Consider the following 25,611-nt stretch of genomic DNA (forward strand, 5'->3'; position numbering starts at 1 on the left):
TGGCTTTTTATTACATAAAGCTAAATTTAAAAAAAAAAACAATTTTTTAAGCCGCGAACAAAAATTCAATGATAGGGAGATATGGATTTTTGAAAAAATCGAGTTTTAGGAAAATATTGGAAACCTGGACCATATTAAAAATATTTTTAACGCAATTTTTTGGTAAAATGTACCGTTTTCAAGCTCAAGCTATTTTTAAGGTATAAATTTTCAATTAATTTCTTATTTTTTGCATTTAAAAAAAAAACTTCTTGGAAGAAAAGCATATTTAAAAAAAATTATGCTAAGGAAATTTCCTACAACTTTCTCTCAGCAACTTTGAAAATCGGGCTATTAGATTCTTAAATACAGCCCCACAAAGAATTCGAATCTATGAAACTTATTTTTTAAGTGTCAGCTAATTGGCCAGTTATTTTCAACTGACCATATCTCGGAAACTGTAGGTCCGATTATCATTTTGAAAAAATTAAAGCTTTGCGTTTTTTTTTCAAAATAAAATATTGAAAAACATGTATAATTTAGTCTTTAATATGAAATTCTAGACCTTTTAAAAAATATAGCCTAATTTGATTTTTTTAAAGAGCGAATCACTCTGTTGTGTTTAACACTTTCAACAGCAATTTTTTAATTTAAATTTTAGGCAAAATGATCATAACATACAAAATGTACTGTCATTCAAAAAATATATAATGCTCATTGCTATAAAGTTGTGAAACATAGAATTAAACGATTATTGTTTTTCATTTATTTATTTATTTATTCCAAACAAAATTGTGCATCGCATTATGAAGTGAAAATGCTTAATATTTTATTACAAAAAAAGGTTTGCTTCTTTCATGTCTGAAGATTTATTTGTTATCAAGCTCTAATTTTTATTAAATAAGACAATTTTTCTGAGAAAATCCTTGACACACTCAAAAAAACAAAAGAAAAAAAACAGCTTTTCAAAAATTCTAAATTTACGTATTAAGCATGAGCATGAGCATGGTTGACTGCCAATGAGCTGCTACTCCGTTATTGACAGATCAGCTGAAGTTAAACAATGAATCAAAAATGATCAGTGGGAGCCAACCATCCGTTCACTGTTTAACCTCTGAAGATCACTACTTTATTAGTCAATACCGGCGCCCTCCCAAGAAGCCTGCAGTTCAACGAAAGGGAGGAATGTTAGTCCGATAGTTGAAGTTGCAGACTCATCAAGCACATAGTTTTTCGCTATATAGGGGAAATATGCCCATTTTAATCACTCTAAGCCGTTCGACCAATTCTCATCACTTTTGCCATTTTCCGCTATTAAATCAACGTTTTCAGATGTATCAACAATTGATAGTTGCTTGCTCACTTTTGTTTGAGCTATTTATTACTCTGGAACAGTCAAAAACACTTTATAAAAGCTGTAATACATGATCAAAGTGCTGATAGGCCGATAATAGAAATAGGCTGAGAAAGGGTATAGTTCCCCTTCTTGTTGATACCGCTTGAGACCGTTGAATCCACAGCATCTCCTTCAAGCATCACGTGATTATTATTTTTTTGGGTTAGTAGGATAAGGTATTGGCTTTTCGATGCCTCCCGAGCTACGATGCTATGGGGAGGACTTTCATAACAGACCCGTCGGCGAGCCTTCCGAGCAACGATGCTATGGGAAGGTCTTTCTGGTTAACACACAATGTCACTCACACACAATTATTTCACTCCACTATTAATTAATCCAAAATGTCAGTGCGTTTTTCGATCATTATATAGAAATGGCTTTTTCACCATAAAAAATAAAACCTTATTCGAAAAAATTATACACAATTTACCCGACGCCGTGCCTTCCGATCAACGATGATATAGGAAGGGCTTTGAAAATCACAAAACAATTAATTAGGATCACAAAAAAATCACAAAAAAACACCAATTACTCAACGAAAATTACGCTCAAGACACAAATAATTCAGTAAGTCATGCTATTATTCGATTACCACAATCACTCACCCCATACGAACAGCGACACAAAAGCACACATAAAAAATTAACCTGAATAATCACGATTTCGCGTCCCCACTTCCAGCTCACCAATCAAAATTCTAAATTTACGTATTAATAGGTTTAAATTAACTTGATGAGTTCATGTGAGGTCAAAAACTTTGACATAAAAATCAACAACAAATCTCTCCAAACTCAACGCAAACAAACATAATAATTAGAAAAAGTTTTCTCACCCTTTCCCAATCGCTCACGTCTTCTCACAGCAGCGTGGTTTCCTCTTAGTCAGAGACCCCACCCACGCGTGAACCGTGTATCTTGTATCATTTCCCAGCGAAAATGTCTGCTAAAAGGTTGTCATCCTCGTTAAAAGCGAGGGGATCCTGGTTGGTTAGAAGGATACATTCTACGAATCAGCTTTCAGCCAAGCACACAAACACACACGAGCGTGTGTCAAAGTTGGAAACAATTTTCGGTTGTTTGTTTCGGATTAATTTTAATCGACTTTTGAGCAAATTGGATTCCACGTCAATTTGGGGGCGACGACGTCACTTGGCTTTGCAACATCCGTTGATTGTGAACCTCTCGAAAAACTCCCACAAAAACAAAACAATTAAAAATTTATTAACACAGATTAGTTCCATTCATTCAGCAGCATCGTGCTGCACGGGGAGGAGGAGTCCCCCGAGATAGTATCAAATGGAGGAAACCTCGAATGCATTTGTCAATGCAATGCACTGTGTTCGGTGTGTTTATAAATTACATTAATTGGTCGCGCTTTTTCACACTTTGTTTGAGCTGTTCCGACTTGACTGGAAATTAACAACCGCCGTGACTTTGAAGATTAGAATCTTTTCCGATGGGATGATTCTAGGAAGTTGTTTGAAATTGTCTTACTTATAAATTTATATTAAGGAAAAAGTATTATAAACAGTTAGATTCAAGCAAAAGTTAGTCAAGTCTCATTTCATTCTGACTTCTGTTGATGTAATTGATTGATTCTAAAGTCACGTCAAAATCATTATCGGCAACAAAGTAGCAAAAATTCAGTTGGAATATCAATTACCCTGAAAAGGAAGTTAAAATTAAGTGTGATTCTAAAAGGTAGTTTCCACCGTTTGTGCTATTTGCATCGTCAGCAGCGGCAGTACCATTAGTGCTAATAGTCACTTCAATTGCTTTTAATTAATCGCTTCTTGAGGACACGGCTGGCTGGTTGGTCCCTTTGCTGTCGCGCTGGTGCCCATTCGATCTGATAACTCCGGGAATCGACGGGACCATCATCGCTAACGAAGGGACTGTTGGACGTGGCACGGTGGGTTTAATATTCGAAGAAATTGTAGAACCAAATATTTAGAATCAAAATTCAAACATAAAATAATCAACTTATTTAAAAATAGGCAAAACTAATAACAAAATGCTGAATTAAAAAATTTCCACCCACTTTGCCACTTTCCACTCCCTTCCCATTCTAAACCAGCTGCTTGGAAAGTCTGGTCCAAACTGCTAATATCTGGCGAAAGTTGGCGCGCTCGTAAAGATCCCTATCGGAGAATACGACGGCAGCGCTCTTCTGATGGTCGTTTAAGTTTAAAACTTTGAAGCCAGAGGGAGAACTCTCCCTGGCAATTTTACTGCAGTGTGACGTGATTTATGCAGCTTGTTTCAGGTTCAGAACAACATTTTTCCACCGACCAGGAAAAAGAACGCTCTTTTCCATGAATTTGACCGCGTGCCGACAAGGTCACCCCCCCGTCGACCGTCAGTTCGTGATTATTAATCGAGGAAAATTACTGGCTTTTGGTTTTCCACGTCAATGCACGAAAATAAGTGCAGACAATGTTGGTTACGTGCTCTTTTTTGGTGTTATTCGACGCGTGGCGTGACTAAAGTCGAATCAAAGTCAGGAAATGGAGTGAATTTGTGACGTAATCAATCGATTAATTGGTAGTGAGAGGCAAAAGTTTTCTCATTAGCTTAAACGATTATTGGGTTGTTACATTAAATTACAATCCAGGGACAATGTTGACTTTTCCAAAAAAAACTTCCATTTTATTATTTATCACAAAGTTCATTACATTACGCTTCACAATGATTCAGCACAATTTGCTGACCTTAATTTTCATAATTACGAACGGCTTGAAAAGTCCCCCCTTGAAAGGTATTCCATAAATTATTCATGGCTTCTGGTTTTCCATATTCAACGACATGCTCCAGACTTCTTAGTCTGGAAATACCTTCCAAAAAAGCGACCTCTTTCTTTCTCATCCTTCTGGTCTGTCTTTGCTCTTCCCGAAATGACACAGCCACAGCGCGGCTGACCAAGTTTTCAATCAAAAAGTGAAAGAGAACTCCCCCCTGCTCTCTTTCGGTAGACAGCTCGGTGTGACAAATGACGTGACGTGACGTAAAGTTCAGCTTTCTGACGATATCAAACCAACCAGCTGAATGTTGGTTTCATATCCAAGATCGAACATTTAATTTTTTTTTTTTCTCTCAAAACTTCAATCAAAACCACAAAGAAAACTAAACAAACTTATTCTGTGGTGGCGAACGAATGATTAAAGATTACTCGATAAAAAAATGATGCATAGTTAGGATGCGGTTGGGAAGACTTAATTAGTTTTTGGTCACTGGTGGGTGGCTGGTTAAGCAAATCAGTGATTTGCTGCCAACACCACAGTTCACAAACGCCACCGCCACACAAAATCTGCTACCGTGTTAGACCTGCGGCTGGTGCATTGCGGTAGTTCAAGTTCAATAGCCCGAGCAGAGTTGTTTATTGAAAGAAAATAATTGGAAAAATATTAGGACAAAATGTTTGTGGTATCTTTACTGGTTGAAACTTAAAAGTATAAAACGACCTGAAGACTTCCATCTTTGTCATGATTTATTGATTGAAGATACATTTTATTTATGTCATTATGGCGCCATCCTAGAGAAGAAAATATGAAAAACAAGCAATAAATTGAAAAAGTGACTTCAAAACATAGAACTAGAAAGGCAATGTAACGATAGGAGGTGGTAGAAGAGGCCAAATACTACCAAAAACAAAGATAAATGCAAATTAAAATAATAAAACAAGAAAAACACAAAACAAGACAAGTGAAGTTTTACGTCGAACAAAAGTTGCTCAAAATGACCTCACAGGGGGACAAAAATTATTGGGCAGTAGAGAGTAAAGCATTGATTGATCGAGAATACTTTTGATTACAGACCAAACATTATTCAGAGAATTTAATCATTTTGCACAAGAAGCAAATACAAATTAAATTGATATTTATGAAGAGCTTATTAGAGTGATGATGAAATTTCATTATTTGTCTATTGTATAATAAACTCTAACAAAAATGACTTTTTGGCGGGTATTCAGGGGCTTGTTCCGGGGGGAATATTTGTGGAGCAACATTTAAAAAGGACGCATAAGCATTTTGTCAGCTACAACTATTTTGCAAACTCTAAAAAAAAAAACAAGTAACTATTTAACAAACCTCGAAATGTTGAGAGGTAGCTGGGGAGGCTTTTTCACTTCGAGTATTGTGAAAAAGTTTCCTGAAGCTTCAGAAATTTCAAATTAGTTCAAACCGTCAAAATGCTTATCCGCCCTTTTCTCGTGTTGCTCCAGATTTGGGATTTGAACTCAGTATGCCCAACGGAGCAAGCCCCTGAATGCCCGCCAAAAAGTTATTTTAGTTACACTCTCCTAGGGAAACATAAAATATATAATTTTGTGGTTGTTCAGTCGTGTTTTTTCATAGTTTTATATTTTATTCTGCACTTTCCAAATATTCATTGGAGAACAAGCAACCCTGTCATAAAATAAAACCACATAGGCCAGATTTAGAAACTGTCTGGAACAAATGTTTTATGTTAAGATAGAATAAATATGATCTATCCCTTATAAGAAGATTGATATTTGAAAAATATTTGACAAACAATTTAAAATTTGGAAACACGGAAAATGAAAATCAACCAAAATTTAATTACAAGATTGTATAAAATCACCTATCGGTAACCGACGGTAAACAAAAATACCATTGCTTTTTTTTTATTTTACACTTTACCGAAAATCAAACTCTAGGTATGTCAAACGAATAACAATTGAAACGTTTGAATCTCGTTAACGTAAACTAAATTTAATTACCTTAAAATCACGAAATTAATTGCAGTTTTGAGTTTGAAAGAAAAAAAAATTGTAATACGATTTTTTTTAATTAATCTAAAAAAAATACGAAATGGTAAATTTTTGAAAAGTGTCAGTTTCAAAGTATATTTGACCAAAAAAGAAGCAAAATTTAAGATTAAAAGTAAATAGTTCATAATTTTTAGCATTTTAACTAAATTACTAAAACGATATTAAAGATTTTGAATTAAAGGTGCACAGCAACCAAGGAAGCTGTTGAACAGTTCTCTAAATAGTACAACACAATGTGTTTGATTTTTTGATTTATATGAAACTTTATCGATCGGTCGAAATAAGTCATTTTGCACAAATGGTTTTCCATACAAGACACCATATAAATTTGGCTCTGTCCATAGAAAAATGCTGTGTTCAAATTCGAATACATGTATCTTGAATATGAATTTTCTGATCGATTTGGTGTCTTCGGCAAAGGTTTTGATTAGGACAATTCAGAAAAATAGGTACACGGAAAAATTAAGCCATATTTTTTATTAAATTTCTTTAACAAAATCTCAAATTTAACAGATCGATTCCGATATTTTTTAAAAGTTTAAAAAAACAAATAAGTATCTTAAATTCGCCAAAATAAGCTTTTATAAAAATACAAAAGTTCCAAATATTTCCATTTAATCCTCTTTAATGTGTTAGTCTTGATTAAAAAGAAAAAAATAACAAGAGTTTAACTTTTCAATATTCAAAATCGGAACAATAGTTTAAAGATAACATGAATATCGATTGAAAAATAAAGACCAAATTCAAATTCTTTGCAAGGCCAAATCTCAACAATCAAAGGTCGCGTCAACAATGTCTAAAACAGAAAACTGTAGAGAGATGGACGGGGATGGATATTATTCTTTTCTGAAATTTTAACCCAGACAAGTTTTAAGGCCGGGTCCGGTGGTTTAGTGGTTAGCGTGGTAGCCTCCAAACCCCAGTATGGCCTGGGTTCAATCCCAGACGGACCCGGTGGCATTTTTCGAGACGAGATTTGCCTGACCACGCCTTCTATCGGATGGGGAAGTAAAACGTCGGTCCATTTGCGTAAAAAGAGGCTATGGGTGACTCACCACACATAACCTTCGGACGCCTAGAAATGAGCAGAAACTTGCAACAGAGCCCACAAAAGACCCGGGGGTCGTTAAAGTGGATTGCTTTGCTTTTTTTAAGTTTTAAGGGAACACAGCCACCAGGAAAGTTGTTGTCTTTTGATTCCAAAATTGTTGAACTTACGGACCCAATCCTGAAATAGTTTGATAATAAAATTAGACAAATTGTGTTGTAAGTCGATTTGATAGGGGATGCATAAAAATTATATCGATAGTTATAGTAATTTCAAAGGTACTAAAATGTGGGAAATTTCGATACTTTTGAAAAACCACTATTTTTAAAATAAAAATCATAATGCGAAAATCGAAAATTTGTAAAAATCAAATGTTGGTGGAAAAAAACCGGTAATAAGATTTGTTTAACTTTATTTCAGTTTGATACTAACTTAAAACTGACTGATAAGTTTAACTTCATGCTAATGTATAAATCAAATATTAATTATTCTAATTTTACTCGGGTCCCACCAGCGACGCCGGCGAGCTCCGATATCTGATTTACGTGACGTTGGCCACAGGAGCACCGTATATGGGCGTCAATTATTTCAAATAATGGCATCACTTTATTTATTCTCGATTTTTGTGGAAGTCATTCTTCATCGTCGCGTGCTGCGGGGTGTTATTGATTTTTTGTTTGTTTGTCATCACACTCCTCCTGGTTGGTTTTTTGTCGTCAGCTGAGGAGATTCCGTTGCCGTTTGGTGTTTTTTTGATGATTTTGTGATTTATGATGCAGTTGCGATAATGGAAAGTACCTTAAACACGGGTATTCCAAACTTGATTACATGACTTTCATTAAAACACAATGAGCAGTAAAAATTAAATGCACTCTCGATGACCCGTTCCAGACAATTTACAACTTTAAACTACAACCCTAACCCACTCAGTTAAACTGTGACAAATAAACGGTGAAGACGTCACACTCTTAAACTACCACCATAAACTGTCGACTGACTGGCTAGCTGGGCTGAGTGGCCAGAAGAAGCCTTCCCTCGCTTTCAATGACGGTCGAGCTAATTCCATATTCGTGGCGTGGAATCGTTGTAAATTGAGTTCCATCGCGTGAATGCCAATCGAAAGATTCGCCCAAGTTCCTTACTTTCGCTTTCAACAGTGAAGGACGCGCACCTTTTGCTTGTAAATTTATTCTTTGATGGTAGGATGATGAAGATGTTTTTATTTCATTTAGAAATGATACATGGACATCGTTACAAGAATTTTAAACAATCTCTGATATTTTCTAATTAAAAAAACTTACTGTTATCTAAATATAAAAAATATCAAATATTACCTTCTCAAGTCATGCCTTCCTTTCCATAAATCATCCAATTAATGGGAGTTTGTTGCGATTTAAGTACAATTCCTAAGAGAGATCCTTCGTCTTCCTGCCAACCCACCTAACCAAATTTCCTCAGAAATCCCATTAAACTTTGAAATCACGTCCTTCAAGTACATTTTTATGTCCCCGCAATAGGCTCACTCACACACACATACTTGCATGCAAAAGATGTAATAACATTAACGCAAAGTTACCAACAACACCTTGGTGTAAAGTTTCCTCTCAAGTTTAACGGAGCCAACACCGAGGGTAGGCGTAGAAAATAAATCAATCCTTCTTTTTTGTGCCTGGAGCTTTTCGAGTTCTCTGCAGCTTTCCGGAGAAGGGAGGACGTACCTCGTACCATCACAGATGTGCTGAAGGATACGATTTAATGTAAAACGAGAGATGGATGGAGCCTTTTGGAGTTTATTTTTTATATTGATTTTTCTGGAATGATTTTTTAAGGTTCTTTTTTGTTCAAATTCAATGTTAAAACAAACTAATTATGAAACACCTTCGAGCTTAAGTTATCTGGTTATCAAAATATATTAATTAGATATTTAAAAATAGATTTATTTGAAGAAAAAACGTCATTAAAAAATTGCACAATGTCAGCTTTCAATGTTTTTTTTTCTGTCATTTAGTAAAAAAAAATATTTTAACACTGAGACCAACATATTCTTAATATTATTTCTTTACTTTTATGACGTACCGTAAACCGGGGTGACATTGATAGGATTTCAATTTATTTTTGGAATATTTTCCAACTGGTAAGGTTTTTCTCAAGATTATTATTTTTAAAACATGTACTGGGGTAGGCCACACAAGGTCCATGCACCATTTTTGAAAAAAGTTTTTTCAATATTGTTTAAAAAAATAGTTACGTTAAAAATTATTTGTTTGAATTCCGGGGTGACTTTGATACTCATAGTTTTACTTGATAAAATCAGATTTAAGGTGTTCAAACTTTATTTTTTCGTCAAATGTACCATCACTAAGGCTGCTAATAGAGTTTTCAAGGAAAATCAATGATTATATTGAGTTAACTCAGTCTATAAGATTTTTAACAATATAAATAAATACTAATTTCAGGTAAAACTGTTAAAAAATAAAAATTTTGCATTAAATTTGATAAAACTAGTTTTGTTTATCAAATTATCAAAGATTATTGCATTTTCAACTGGATTCGAAACACGAATCAAAAGATTTCACATTTTATAAAAAATGTGTTTAACTGAAAATTCCTGAAAAAACTAGAGATTTTTTTTAACTATGTTTCAAAAACACATAATATTTATTTTGTACAAACTTATATTACCTTCTCCTAGTGGAAATTGTCCAAAGAATCCAAAAATGCATTCAGTTTTCCGATTCAAGATTATGTTCGTTGAGAAAATCTTGACACTTTGAGAAGTTTGAAATAATGCTATTCATCAATTTTTTTTAACGTTAAGGCCGAGGCAAATATTGATAAAAAGGAATATAGAATTCATAATTTTTTTTTAATTTTATGCAATAAAAAGGAAATTAACAGACAATTTTTTTCATCGATAGAAGATTTTTAGATTACTCTCGAGATCTCATTCTCAATTTATTAACTATAAATTATTTTGATCATAGAAGTGAGAAATGCCATGAATCATTTTAAGAATATTGTGATTAATCATGATTGTAAGGAAGCATGAATGAGTACTATTTTTAACTTAAATTAAATATTAGTGCCACGTGAATAATATCAACGAAACAATTCAACTCTATCATTTGGATCGTGTATGGATGGAAGCATGAAAGGATTCAATTTTATTATTTTTTCATTGACCTATTTATTTTAATGTATCAATTTATTTTACCTTATTTATTCATTTCAATCTATCTATTTACTTTAATTTATCTTTGTATGCATCTTATATTTTACATATTTTCCCCCACTTTCCATCTTCTTTTTTTTCTTTCCTTCTTTCAAGTCGCGTAAATAATAATATACCGGTCGTTAAACGAGAATGTCTAACTTGAGTTCATGCGTCGTTTTTACGGATTCGTTCTCCTCTTACTCTGATCTTATTTTTCCGATAATTATAAATATAACGTAAAAGATAAAACTACCTATAACGACTTTGGCTTAAAAATGTACCATTCGTGATAGTGTCACTTTATTATTAACTGCTCGAAACGAAATTTTCAGTTACTATTGTTCGTAATTTTGTCGGTCTCGTAGATCACTATTTTCGGAACATTTCATCATAAAATCCTGCAACACGATGAAATCATTGTAAACCTCACTTTAAAATTTTGATATAATTTAGTCGGAAACCACAAAAAAATACAATTTAATATATTGCTTAAATAGTAAAAGGAGGGAAAAGCCCTTCTCACAGCGTCGTTGCTCGGAAGGCACGCCGACGGGGGAATGAATGATAATTTGGCACCGCGTTCGAATTAAAACTATTTCTAAATCATTGATTGTGTGTCTTACAGCAGCCGGCTGCCTAAGACCTATAAATTTACAACTGATAAACAAATTACTTATGGTCGCATCACCTACCACGGTGAATCCTGACCTCATACCCATCTTACTAACCCCTCAAAACTCATGTGATACTTTGTCGGAGACGCAGTCGATTTGGCGGTCCCATCACTCAAGTATCGGACTAACATTCCCATCCACTTCCCCGTGTCTTACCACTGGTCGTGGCCGGCGTCGGTATTGATCAGCATGATACGGATCTTTGAAAATTGCGAAGGGGTGATGATTGGTTCCTACTTTTCATCTGTGGTCCACGGAGCAATTTTTGGGGGTCCTGGTCAATAACGAAGTAGCAGCTACGGGTAGACACCAATGCTATGCTATGCTATAAATTATTTTGATCATAATTTGTCTTACATTTCGAATTGCTTTACCTGAATATTTTATTGTCATCTAATTTTCTTCTAACCATTATGTTATAGAATTAGAATCATTATTTGATTATTTCTCAAATAAAACACAAAAAAAGGATAATGTCAAATTTAGTTAATATTTATGATTTATTGAAAGTTAAATAAAAATTCAAATATTCAACTATTTTGATGATTTTTTAAAGAATAGAACTTGAACTTTTCGAATATTTATTTTTAAATAATGTTTAAAAAAAATTAACGCTTCTGAAATTTATAATTAATTTATTGAAAGCAATTTAAGAATGTATTTTTTAATATATGTTTCTACTACCAAAACATGAAGAGGCCTTTCTTTTCTGCAAATATTCCAGTTATCTAGTAAAAAAGACTTTTGGTGGCATTGGTTTAGATTGATAACCGTTTCAATAATGTTAATTTTCAAAGGCATATTTTTTCCAGCCCGCAAGCCATGCTTTTATCAACATGTAGTCAAATTTCAACCAAACCTGAAGCTATTTTGTTTAGACATTCGAGAGTTTCGAGTTTCCATCAAATAAACTTTTAGCGAAAATCATACTAAAAAGTTTGCCTGCCCCCGATCAAAGTTCTTCAACATTCATCAATTTCACACCGCCAAAAGCTTCTTAAAACTCAGCCCAAAGCACTCGTTTCTCAAAGTTGATGGTTTCACCGGCAAAGTTTAAGCCAACCACCCCCTCCTACTCGGCAGGGGTCTCTCGCCCAGATCGTATGTCCCAAAACGACGAACCAATAAAAACGCACACTTGATTGCAGCCTGCCACCCTGACGATCGTAAAACGGCTGCGACTTGAAAATGAGTTTTCGCGCCAATTGCGCTGAGATGTTCTTCAAAAAGTTATGACTGCTGGAAGCTTCCTCGGAGAGACCGTGAATTGCAACATTTTCAGCAGGTAATCATGTGGGACGACCTTTTTCCCGGTCGAGATTTTGTGTTCATTTACGAGATAATCTGGCGACTGGCGATCGATAACGCTCTCATTTGAATGAGAAACTTTTTTCTGTGACTGCTCGGAAGTATCCAATGCTACACCTCTAGAGCGAAGCGAGGGAAATCATACCTCACCCTCACAGTACAATAAATCTAGCTGTTTCCACTCAGAAAACCACGCGCGCTGGGTCGCATTTACTAATGAGTACACATCTCACACAGAACGAGAAGAAAAAGCTTCACATCTCCAAGAGTCGCATCTCATATTAATGAACTTTGCTAATTGAATTTGCTGTGAGCCGGAACTCACCGTTGAAGGGGGGTGGTGGAAATATATGGCCGAACCCGAGCCGGTGTATTTCCACCGTATTTTCAGTCTGTACCGACCTGTTCTTCGAGTTTCAGTGTCGTCGCATCGTGTAATGTAATTCTGTAGCATGCTGGCAAAACCCCAATCAGGGGCGACTCTTTATTTAGATCTGAAACGGAGAACACCGAGTTCCCAGCAGCCGTTCGGGTGACAGCAGGTTCTTCACAGCTCTCGCAGCACAAGCAGAAAGCATTATTATTTATGCAAATGATCTGTGTGTAGTGTACACATTTCGTTTTGCATCTCTTACAATTGGTTTGCATTTGCTGCAAAATCCAGATGAATCAACTAAATGAGACTGGTGGGAAGGGGGGAGGTTGACATTTGGAACCAACCCAAGAAAATCGTTTAAAAGTTGCACTTGTCCTCAAATCCACAAGCTGAAGCGATTGAAGAAGATGCAAACAAAGGTGGCAACCGTCACCAGAGAGCTTCTGTATTTCTAGAGGGAAAAGTTCAATGGAAAACATTGGAAAAATGTCAGCTAGTTGGCGTGACAAATCGGTGATCTTGAGCCTTCACTATACAGGCAAAATTGACTCGTTTTATTACATTAAAAAAAATAGTTTTGAATTAGATAAATAAGTTCATTAAACTAAATTCGTCTTTAGTAAACAAGGAAAAGGATTTAAATTAGAACAAGCCAGTAAAGGCTTAACAAAGAGCTACATTTTCAAGCTCTTTTTCCACTTATTGTGTTATGACTGAAAGACAAAAGCTATAAAAAAAACATATTCCTCATCCTTATATGATAACGTGATAAAAAATCAAAATATCGATCAGTTCATATATGGACCAAATGAGTCAGCTGTTTCACTGCAAGTTTATTGAATTCCTTAGCACGCGCCTAAAACAAGCTCCAAGCAAACGCGCGCAACAAGTGGTCGCACAACATCTAAAAAATTCAAAACAGCTTGTCGTGCAACACTAACAATGCGACAAATGACTTCAAAAGTTGTCGCTGACTAATCATCACACGACTCTTAGTGATCGTCATCAACCTCACTCCACCAGCAGCCAGAAGCCAGAGTATCCCTCACGACGATGTGGGTGAGGTGAAGAATGAAGACTAATGATGCTCCACTTCAAATACGTACAGTCCAACGTGCGCGCGCGGCAATTGATGATGATTGGCAGTTACTCGAAGCTGACGACTACCGACTGACTACTGGAAGGGGCGACAATTTTTAACCCGATGACGACAAAACGACTCATCGTCAGCAACGACACGGAGAAGGAGATGGCGCGCATCTTCTCCCTTGAGTTGAGACGCGGTCTTGAGACGAGTGTTGGAATGTAATTTTGGCCTATTGTGGGTTTATTTTTGGTCAATTCAGATCAAAACAGTCCAGACTCGCTGGGGTCGAATATGAAAATTACGTTGATTTTCAATTCCATTTAAAAATTATTCACAACAAATTTTAACTTATTTTTGACAATACTATTTAACCATGCCTTTTTTAAATTTTACAAGATACAATATTTTGCAATTGAAAGTACTTAACAGAAATGTTTATACAATGAAATGTTTTCGAGCTATAAAAAAATGTTTTTTTTTTCGTTTTTATTAGTGTCTCTGTTGATCAAGCTTCAACAAAATTCAACAAATCAAAACATAATTGAAACATCAGAATTATGATCTCTTTTTTATAAAATATTCGTGCATTATCTCATACTATCAAATCATACTTAAATTTACATTTCAACTAAGCCTACAATATGAAATTATTGTTTCTATATAGGTACAAAATTGGCATTTTTGGTAAAATTTAAGCCCAACAAATTGTAATTAAGAAAAATTACTGATTTTGGAAAAGTTGTTCATTTCTTTTTTTTTCAATTGGTTATGATCTAACTAAAAGTTATAACAAATATTTTTAGAAAAAAAAAATTATAGGAAAAAAATCGGAAAATCGACGATTACTTATAATTGGGCTTATTGATTTTTCACGCTCAAAATTTGTTCAAGGTGATTCTAATTCCAAAAACTCAATTTCAAGGAACTTGAATTATCAAAATAAGCTTGAAAATCTTTTAAGAAACATTATGTTAAAATATCAGACATTACTTTTTATACTAAATTTTTTATTATTCAAGCGCATGTTAAATTTCTGTATTGTATTTTTTATAACATTTTGATAACAGTTTTCTCTGCTTTTCTTCTGTTTTACTTTTTTTATATAATAGAATAGTCTTGTCTAGCCAAAATAATAAATTTAACCTGAGTTTTTTTTCAGAACTATGAGGAATTTTTAAAATCCAATAAAATATTATAAAATAAGAATACAATCTGTAACTAAATCTATAAAATTGAAAAATATCGGGGAAAAAAACTCAAATATTATAATGCCTGATTTTTTTGAACTCAAAAATTATTTTTAGCAAAATTCATTTATTTTTGAAAAGACCCAATTTTGATCTTCTTATTATTTTTGTACTTCTAGCTTTAACATAAAATTAGTAGTCAAATTGTTGATATAGCGAATGATAATACGATTAAATTATGTAAGCTAACGAAGAGAAAATGATAACATACTATCGATGCTCCAAGTATAGATCTCTGATTTCTCAATATTTTTCTCTATTCCATTGGAATTCCCAGTACCTTCTAACAGCTTACTTCAATTATTTAGTGATATATCTCGCATCCTCCAACCTCCAATTGACTGAATGTTACTTTTATGAGATCTTTTTTTTTATTATTCGTTCATCCAAAATAAATGAATATACTTGATAAAAAAAAAATCAAAATAATCTTTTAAAAACTAATCACATTACATTTTAAGTCAATTTTGAAAAGTTTTGATTGAAAAACTTTAGTTTTGAGACGCTTTTTAAATGGAAACCTATATAATTAAAATAAATAGTCTTTGCGCACGAAATATTTGTTGAATATTGATATTTTTAAGCTTCATTTTTTAAGGGTTTTCACGGACATTTCCAAATTTCAAGGAATTACGCTTTCAATGAAATCGTGAAAGTTCACTTAACGTATCAAATTAATATTAAATATATTTTATTTATTTAATATTTTAATTAATATATCTAAATCCTGCTACTTTTTAATTGTCATTCTTCTATATTGATTCACTTTATTAAGAAAAAACTTTATCAAATATTATGTTCAATCGTAAAAAGCAATATTTTGTTTGAAATATTTTCTTATTTTCCCAATAGACTTTTCAAAGCTCAGATATATTGAGCCAATATTGAGTTTGAATTTATTGTAATGCAAGTAAAAAATAAAATTAAATCACTTTGATCTATCACACACTTAGATTTTTCTACCGAATTCGGTAGTTGAAAAATCAATAAAGTTCAGATCGGTATTCCATCGGTCAAAATAAACAAAATTTAACCGAAAATCGGTTGTACGATGAACAATAATGAACATCATTACCGAATTCCAGTAAGTTTTTACCGAATTCGGTAGTTTTCAATTTACTGAACTGTTCAGCAGTTGAAAATTCGGCAAACTTTACCGAATTCTGTAAAAAATCTAAGTGTGCACGGTGTGTTTCGTAGTACAAACTTAAGATACACTTAGGTTTTTCTACCGAATTCGGCAAAGTTTACCAAATTTTCAATTGCTGAACAGTTCGGTAAACTGAAAATTACCGAATTCGGTAAAAAACTTACCGAAATTCGGTAATGTAGTTCATTTGTGTTCATCGTACAACTGAAATTCGGTAAAATTTGTTTCATTTTGACAAATGGTTTACCCATTTTAACTTTACCAATTTTTCAACTACCAAATTCGGTAAAACAAAATTTAAGTGTGTTGGCACCACGAAGGGAGGGCTCTTTCTCTAAAAGTATCTTAAAAAAAGTCACTGAAAATCGATAGTTTAATGTACATATTAGGGTGGTCCATATTCGAGTACTCTCTGTATCAAGGATCGACTAAACATTAGTCTAAATTTCTGACCACGGGAACCCCTCTCTGTAAACCCTTGAAATGTGTATGGGGAAATCGTTCAAATGTATTGAGAAAAGCAAGGCAGATCCTTGTTGGGTAAATGTTTGACTCGTTTCAAAAAATAATGGTTTTGTAACTTGTTGCATGAACTTCAACTATAACACTTTTTATAGAAAAAAAAACTTTATTGATATCGAAAGAATTTAAATAAGTTAAATTGTAAAAACAGATTCAAAAGTTTAACCAACATTCTGAAAGGTCCAATCTCCAACAAGCCCAAATTACATCCCCCTCCCCTACCCATAAAACTCTCCGCGCCTGCTACAACAAACCAGTCGTCATCGAGTGAAAGAGTTGTGTAGCGTGCGGTGACTCCATGTAGCAGTCAGTGCAACACACATAGACGACGGCGTTGAACAGCTGCCGCGACCAGAACCTCCAACTCGGCGGCGTGTTTTCATTTTACGCCCGTCCGTCGGTTGGTTGAGCCGCGCGTGGAGTTTCGCACGAAATCGCCAATACACGTCTGCGGGGCGCGATCGCGATCGCGAGTCGTTTGAGTTTTCTTTAATTTTTCGAAATAATTGCGGTGATCCTCTCGACTGGTGAGATTTATTTTTTTGTTTGCTCCGATAGGATGATAATTTTTCCGATGACAAATCCCCGCGTGGTCAACTGGGGCAGAGTGGAAATTTATTAGGTTTTTTTTTTGGTTGCTTCTTCAAGTGGCGCAGAAACGCACGTGGGCCGTTGATAAAACGGTGTGAGTGTTTTAGTGTGCGTAAAGTTTTGTTTTTGGGAGTTTTAAAAATAAATCGAAGGAAAAACACTATTTTTAAACTTCCCGCGTGATAATTATCGTAACCGTTTGGAAAAATGGTTCATGGTGCAGAGTGGTGTTGGTTGCGAACTCGAATAATGCACACACAAATGTGAGTATGTGCGGAAAATAAAGGAAAATCCTGCAAAACGCAGTGGGAGGAAAATTTGTGACGTCAGTAAAGACGAGAGTCTCGCACCAATACAACAATTGCCGGAAGATTTAGCGCAGAGGAAAATCGAAGAAAATGTATGGAAATCTATGTTTACATCGGTGATCTGTACCGGTGTTGCGAGGAAAATGAGCCGCGAAATGCTGCGCGTGGAAAACCGCTGACTGAGCTCTGCTGTGCTGTTGATGTTGTTGGATTTAGGTTTTGACGTGTGATTTCAAGCTGGCCAGGAGCTGGTAATGACACGCGGAAGCATGTTCGAAAATATCTCTCCAACTTCTCGATGATTGATTGATTTTGAACAAGGTCATTTAACGTGTTTTTGATGTGATATTTTGAGATTTTGTTGTGATTTTATATCGATTCATTTGTGAATCGATTATTTTTTATAGTTTTATGCATCTCATTTTAAAAGTCCCATAAGTTTGAGGAAATTATTTTCACAACCTAATACATTTTTTCATTTAAAAACGTTTGTACAAATTAAAAATAACGTTCTCCTTAATTCTTATTTATTTTTATTTTCAAGGAATAAATAAATACAATGAGTTGTATCAAAACAGATTACTTGAACTTGTACTTAACCTACAAGAACAATGAGATACTAGAACAAACGAAAATAATAACAGCTGCTTAAACAGTTTAACATTTGCGATACCATACCGGGCAAAACTTCGGTGGTTAAAAATAAAGCGATGTAATTGAGATTTACAAAACATGCAATTGGAGAAGAACAATTCTGGAGTTTTTTTTTAAAAGGTCCTATAAACATAATTTTAATTTTTTGCTTTTTGGGTGTTTTTAGAACCGCCTTGAGTCAGGGGTGTTCAAAAACACCCAAAAAGCAAAAAATGAAAATTTTGTTTATTGGTCCTTTTAAAAAAAAACTCCAGAATTCTAGAGTTATTTTAAAGGTCGGTTTTCAAAACACCCAGGAAACAAAATCTTAAAATTTTTAAAATTAAGAATTCAAAAATTCAAAAATTCAAAAAAAAATCTAAAATACATCGAGATTTATTTTCCAAAAAAATTCTCGTTATTGATTTTTTTTTCATGATTTATATTTTTTAAATATATACTGAGCTGGGACTGGGCACATTAAAAAAATCAATAATACATTAAAAATAGTTTCGTTAAAACCCTGTTCTTCTCAACAAGGATAATTTTGAAAGTTACTGTGTTTCATTTATATTTCATTCTAAAAGTGAGCAAATTTAATTAATTACATTTTAAGGCATTGTTTAAAACAAAACAAATTTACTTAAAAATTGTTGTTATAAAATTAGAAGATATTTTTGATTTTTATTTCAATTACGCTTAAAACTTGTACTTCTTTATAACATCTGAGTAGTGCTCTACAAATTCGATTTTTTTTTTTGCGATTTAAAATATTCATTTAAATATTGATTAAGATGAAACATTGCCAATGTCAAAAGAAGCAATTTTGCATCATTCGTTTTTCTATACAAATCTCTATACAAATTAGGGGGCTGGAAACACAAAATTTGAGTAACTTGAGAAGGGATTTTCTGATCGATTTGGTGTCTTCTGCAAAGTTTTAGGTTATGATCAGGATTTTTAGGAAAAAAGGTACAAGTACAGAAACAAAAACTCCGATATTATATTTAACTTTTTACCACTAAAAGAGTAAAATTCCAAAAATACGTACTTTTGAATTTTCGAATTTTTAGGCTATGTTTTAGGAGATTAAAAATACATCTTCTGAGCCATAGCGCGTGATGGTGAAAAAATGGAGGAGATATGAATTTTGGAAAAAAAAACATGCTAAATATCAAAAACAAATTATTAGAAGTCATTTTTAGCAAATTCAAATTAAAATCGAACACTGAACAGTGAGTACTTTCCTTTTTTTATAAAATGAAGCGTTTTCAAGTTATATCTTCTTTAATGAGCAGTTCTCTACGGAGTCGGTCTTTTTTCTTTAATTTTAATTTTTGTATTTTTTAATCCGGTGCCTTCGGTATGCCCAAAGAAGCCATTTTGCATCATCACAATTTTCCATACAAAATTTTTGCGACCAATATTTCGGATTTTTTAAAAAATCTGTATTGATTCAAAAAATCATAACTCGGTCAAAGATTTTTTGCCCATTTTTGCCCATTGGAAACTTCTGAAAAGTTGGCATTTGATGTCCTCTAAAACATATCAAAAAATAAAAAAAATTAAAAATAGTGTTTTTTGAAAATCAAGATTTAGTGACAAAAAGTTAAATTAATAATCACCAATTTTTTTTTACCGTGTATCCTTTTTTTCAATGTAGTCCATATCCATACCTACAACTTTGCCGAAGACACCAAATCGATCAAAAAATTCCTTCAAAAGATACAGATTTTTGAATTATCACATATCATTTTTTTTATGGACAGCTGCCAAATTTGTATGGAAAATTATATGGACAAACTAATGATGCAAAATGGCTTCTTTGGGCATACCGAAGGCACCAAAAAAGTTTCGGAATGACTGAAATCTCAGAGAATTGCTCTAATATGATTTTTTTTTGTGCACTTTAAATATACTTCTTATAAAAATTTCCCTAAATTTTATCTCTGGAACTTTGAAAATCATTCAATTATCTACAGCCTCACAAATAGTTCGAATCGATTACAATGATTTTTTCCAAGTAATACCTCATTAGAATGTAATTTCCAACTTACGATATCTCAGAAAATTGGTTGGATTTTCATCTAAAAAAAAATAAACCTTTTCTAAATGTTCTGATATGCTCAATAGAAATATTTGAAAACAAATATGATTAAGTCTACACTCTGAAATTAGTTAAAAACTGTGAAAAATCTATAAACATTTATTTATATTGAAATTATGTTTAACATCGATTGTTTACTATCATTAATTCAGCAATATTATCCAAATTTTAAGGCAATTTGTAGATCTTTTAGATTTAAACTTGTCCAAATCGGTCAAAATGTTTTTTTTTATTAGATGTTCTGTCAATAATCTTTTAAAATTTAATTGATAAACAGAATAAAAATTTCGATCGCAAGTAATCGAGAGCCTACAAATTGATATGAATAATTAAAAAGGGTGCTTTTTATTTCAAATAACCTTCGCTGTTCGCCCTTTCATGCATGGCTTAACAACAATAAGTTGGTGCCAACCAAACCCACCCCAACTCATCGGGAGGTAACTGCATTGTACCCAACAATGTTGATATTGTGGGCAAATTAGTTTATGCAACGTTTTTTTTTTGTTTCCTTTTTATGTATTTTTTGAGATTTTCGGTCCTAACCTGGTCGCAGCATCTAAGAAAACCTAATAAAAAAAGTTCATCACTTGTTTAAAAATTCAGAATTTTTATGTTAAAAGTAAAAAATAGCTTTTGAAAATTGTCTTTAACATTCATTAATAATTGTTATTTTTACTGTTTTATTATCAAAATGTTTTTTTGTTTAAATTTTTATGTAACAAATTATTATAATTTGTTCCATTTGAATTAGATCGAATAATCTAAAAATATCTTCAAAGAAAGAAAAACGAGCAATGGACACTTCAAAAAGCACATGGAAGTTGTTGGAATCTGAGTGCTTCTGTTTACAAACACGCTCATTTACAGTTTCGCAAATGAACTAGGAATTCCTTTTTAGATTTGGATTGTCATATTATAAAGATCAACTTTTTTTTAGAATAACTGGATTTTTATATTCAATTTTTTTAGATTTTCATCATCATATCTTAAAACGAAAAAAAAATTGCTTAAATACAAAAACTTAGAGCAGCAGAATGTTGACAATGATGGTTACATGTTCCAAAAGGTTAATGTGACAAAGTCTGCTGCCTATAGTTCCACAATGAGTCGAGCATTGTAACCAATTTACATAAAGTGTCCTCTACCACGAAACTACAATAAAACTTGACAAAATAAAAAAGTCAAACCAATTTGCAAAACCCGCGCCAAGTCGCCCATAATTTCCGCGCATCGTTTTTCCGGCACCCGCAAGTTGAAGGTCGAGCCATTGGCGTCCGTTTTTTTGCACCGACTTTCAAAAAATGTAAATCCTTCACTCGAACGCGTAGCTTCCCTTGGCAACACTGACTAACTACCCCGCCAACCACCATGTGCGAAATGGATATTTAACAATCAAGCCGCACTTTGGTTTTGTTGGTTTGTTTTTGCGCCGTTGCTGTCTACTCACACACTATGTGGTAGACAAACAGTGCAGCGCAAAAAAAGAGTAAATCATCCATTGATAGTGATGTTACCATCGCACCAAAGAGTGGCCTAACGATTATTGCGGGGGTGCTACAGAAATTATTGGTTGCGATTGACAAAACCAACCGAACGGCGGCTTCAGCAGCGATGACTTATCTATATAAACCGGCCAATTATAGTGGCTGTGACTGACTGGTTTAAGTGGATTGAGTTTCTGCCCCTCGCAGGGTTAAGTTCAGTGACGCGAAAACGTAACTTTGAGCGAATTGCAACTGTCAAAATTGAAAAGAGACTTGCGCTGAGTTCAAGCGACGAACCGAGTCTTCGTTGGGAGCGGTTTTGTAAAATCTTGTTTACTGAAGCGCTGCCAAATGTTTTTCGATACTAGTGCATCGATAGGCCAATTTGTGAGTTCTGCCGAAGCACGTCTGGCCACTTCTTCCGATTCACAATAAGGTTCGGGCAGACGTGCGTGCCGAACTTAATTGCAGTGGGGATATAAATTTGTGAGGAGTATTTTTTAATGCAAGTCATTAGAGACACGTGTGCGTGAAGTCGAATTTTCGTAGAGTAAGCAATTTAAAACATTTTAATGCTAAAAGATTTGAGTTGACAATCTGGGTGGTCCAAAAATAATATTTGATGAAATGTTTGTTTCAAATTTGATTCAAATTCAGCATTTTAGGACCAGTGTGTTGCTTCCAGACCAATTCAGCAAACGTAAATTCTCGTTTATTTGAACAATTGTGAAAACAGCTGCACTTATTTGACAATGAATCAGTCAACTACAGTCTAACGTTTTGTTCTCCGGCTATATTTGGTATTAACCAACTGCGACAATCAGTAACATAAAATTCTACCGTACCATTTTGACGCCGTTGTGAAATCCGCTGAAAAACGCCCTTTTAGAATGTGTTCACGCTTTGAACACCTGGTAAATCTATATAATCAGTTTAATTACACACTACTTTGTTCACATATTTCATGAATGGACAGTTTTACCATGCTCTTGTGAACTCGCGCGCGCGCGCACACACCTAATTGTCCCCACTGAATGCTTTCTAATTATCACCTCAGGGGTGGGCTCGAGTTGTCCCGGGCAAGCTAGGAAGCTTAGTCATAATTTGACTGAATTATCACCGTTAAATAGTGGTTTGGGGTGATTTTCATAAGTGGACTTTAACATATTGCAAGTTGTCAAAGCAGGAACAAGGTTACTTATTGATTTAGAGGTGTTAGATTTTTAAAATCGCAATACGTTGAGGTATTCGTTAAGTCATCGTCCAGCTCAAATATGCGTCGTAAAACGAGATATGCTTTGCAGAATCACGTTTTGACAAGTCTTCATTAATCGGTCAATGAAGCAGAACCGGTCCAGCTAGAACCTCGATTGGCTGCTGGTCTTAAGATTATACCTTTGTTTATGGAACTCTTTGCCCGAGACATTCCTCGACGATGATACATTTCGCAAAAATCGTTGCTTTGATTGTTTGGCGGTGGTATTTCTGGATCTGGAAAATCCCGTGAAATAACCGCTGCTAAAAATAATCTCACCTGAGAGAGCGCACAACACGACACATAACCGGTATTTGCTGGACGAAAGCAAAAAAATACCTCCAAACGATACTTGGAACGGCACACATAAATCATGCAGCTGCAGCAGCTTGCTGCAGGAAGTCCAAATTGTGAAGCACGAAGCCTTTGAGGCCGAGTTCTCGTTAGCAGATCTCGATGTGTCAACGAACCTTGCCTAAAGTATTGGAAGTGGGGGTGGGTCATTTCACCGAAATCCTACCACTAAATCACAAACTTCTTTGGGATTCAAAAATCGGTAAAAACACACTCTTTTGAATGTCTGTTTCCCAAAAAATTACAATTTTATAAGACATTCGATTCGATATAAAGCCATTTCACCGAAACATTTTTTCCTGTTGAACAATAGAGATTTGAACCAGGACTATACGTAACAATTGTTCGGTGAAATGTCCAATTCGATGAAACGACATTCGGTAAGTTCGATTCAATCTCCGAATACCTTAGAAGAAGCCATTTCACCGAATAATTTATTCCTGTTAAATAACAAAGATTAGAATCAGGATAAGTAACGTTTGTTCGGTGAAATGTTCAATTTGATGAAACGACATTCGGCAAGTTCGATTCAATCTCCGAATACCTTAGAAGAAGCCATTTCACCGAATAATTTATTCCTGTTAAATAACAAAGATTAGAATCAGGATAAGTAACGTTTGTTCGGTGAAATGTCCAATTCGATGAAACGACATTCGGCAAGTTCGATTCAATCTCCGAATACCTTAAAAGAAGCCATTTCACCGAATAATTTATTCCTGTTAAATAACAAAGATTAGAATCAGGATAAGTAACGTTTGTTCGGTGAAATGTCCAATTCGATGAAAAGACATTCGGTAAGTTCGATTCAATCTCCGAATACCTTAGAAGACGCCATTTCTCCGAGTAATTTATTCTTGTTAAATAACAAAGAAAATAATCAGGATAAGTAACGTTTGTTCGGTGAAATGTACAATTCGATGAAACGTCATTCGGTAAGTTCGAATCAATCTCCGAATACCTTAAAAGAAGCCATTTCACCGAAACATTCATTCCTGTTGAATACCACAGATTTGAACCATGATTAGACGTAACAATTGTTCGGTGAAATGTCCATTTCGATGAAACGACATTCAGCAAGTCGTTTCAATCCCCACATACCTTAAAATATTAATCTAAAATTGCAGTAATTGCTGGGGCAATAAATTTAATATTTTCAGATTAGATAATTGGACAACTTTTCCGCCGACGACCAGAAAGTCGTCCAATTAGATCTAATATGGAATGCCCAACTCCCTTCTGATTCCGAACGAACCACTCATTAGCAGGTCGTTCAGCGTAGATCCAGCGTTACTCGAATACCCGTTCAAGTGCATCGAGAACACTCGAGAAGGGGAGGCACGTGAAATCCGTGTGACAACACCCTGAACATTATGTCCAATTACGACGCGTGCTAAGGGGATGGGGGGACAGAAGATTTGCTGATTGAGATAACGGGTCATTTCGAGAGACATTTGCATACCGCGACGAGGTGTCTTAATTTGGATTGATGTTCCACTTTTTGGTGGACTTTCACTGGAATAAAATCTTATTAGGTTGAAATCCTGTTCAAAGCAGAATGGCTCATAGTGAGTCCAATCTTGGAGATATTAGCTAATATACTATCATTACCACCAAGAATTACATCAGCTCGCCTCAATTGTCTTCCCCCAGGGGGGAAATTTCCATCAATTGCACTGTTATCAAACCACTCCTTAAAGCACCTAGCTCTCACACACTAGCAAGCCAGTCCAGCCGCGTACACCCACAAATTTAGCAGTGTAGTAGCAGTGACTAGAGCTCAACAGCACCTTAACCAGCGCAATTCCCAGCCACTTGATCACACATATTTGCTTTGATATTTTCGCCAAACCGCGCACGCTCTCGCGCGAATATATATTCCAGTTCTATTACGCGTTTTCAAACTCAGCTCGACATTCACCAACAAGTATCTCTCAAGCCATGCCGGGTCCAGACGTTCCAAACCGGCAGAGTTTTGGAGAGGCCCGCGAAGAAGAAACGGCAGAACCACTCAGTCACTCTATATTGAGCGGTGATAGGGTGACCTTAGAATGCGCGACGACTTGTCGAACTCCTACCTACCTGCTAGC

The 25,611-nt window shown here is 34.6% G+C and overlaps 1 protein-coding gene across 5 annotated transcripts in view; it reads left to right on the forward strand.

Annotated features, from left to right (window-relative positions):
• The window catches only part of LOC120415578 (P protein), a 143,251-nt gene that overhangs the window by 36,618 nt on the left and 81,022 nt on the right, over positions 1–25,611 (forward strand). The window contains exon 1 of one of the 5 annotated variants that reach the window (XM_052709100.1): positions 17,177–17,319. The exons of the other annotated variants lie outside the window; for them this stretch is intronic. The gene's annotated coding sequence lies outside the window, so the exon portion shown is untranslated. Of the gene's footprint in view, positions 1–17,176; positions 17,320–25,611 lie in introns of those variants that run through there. 5 annotated transcript variants of the gene reach the window in all.

Source organism: Culex pipiens, chromosome 2, assembly GCF_016801865.2.
Source record: "Culex pipiens pallens isolate TS chromosome 2, TS_CPP_V2, whole genome shotgun sequence".
Lineage (NCBI taxonomy): Eukaryota > Metazoa > Arthropoda > Insecta > Diptera > Culicidae > Culex > Culex pipiens.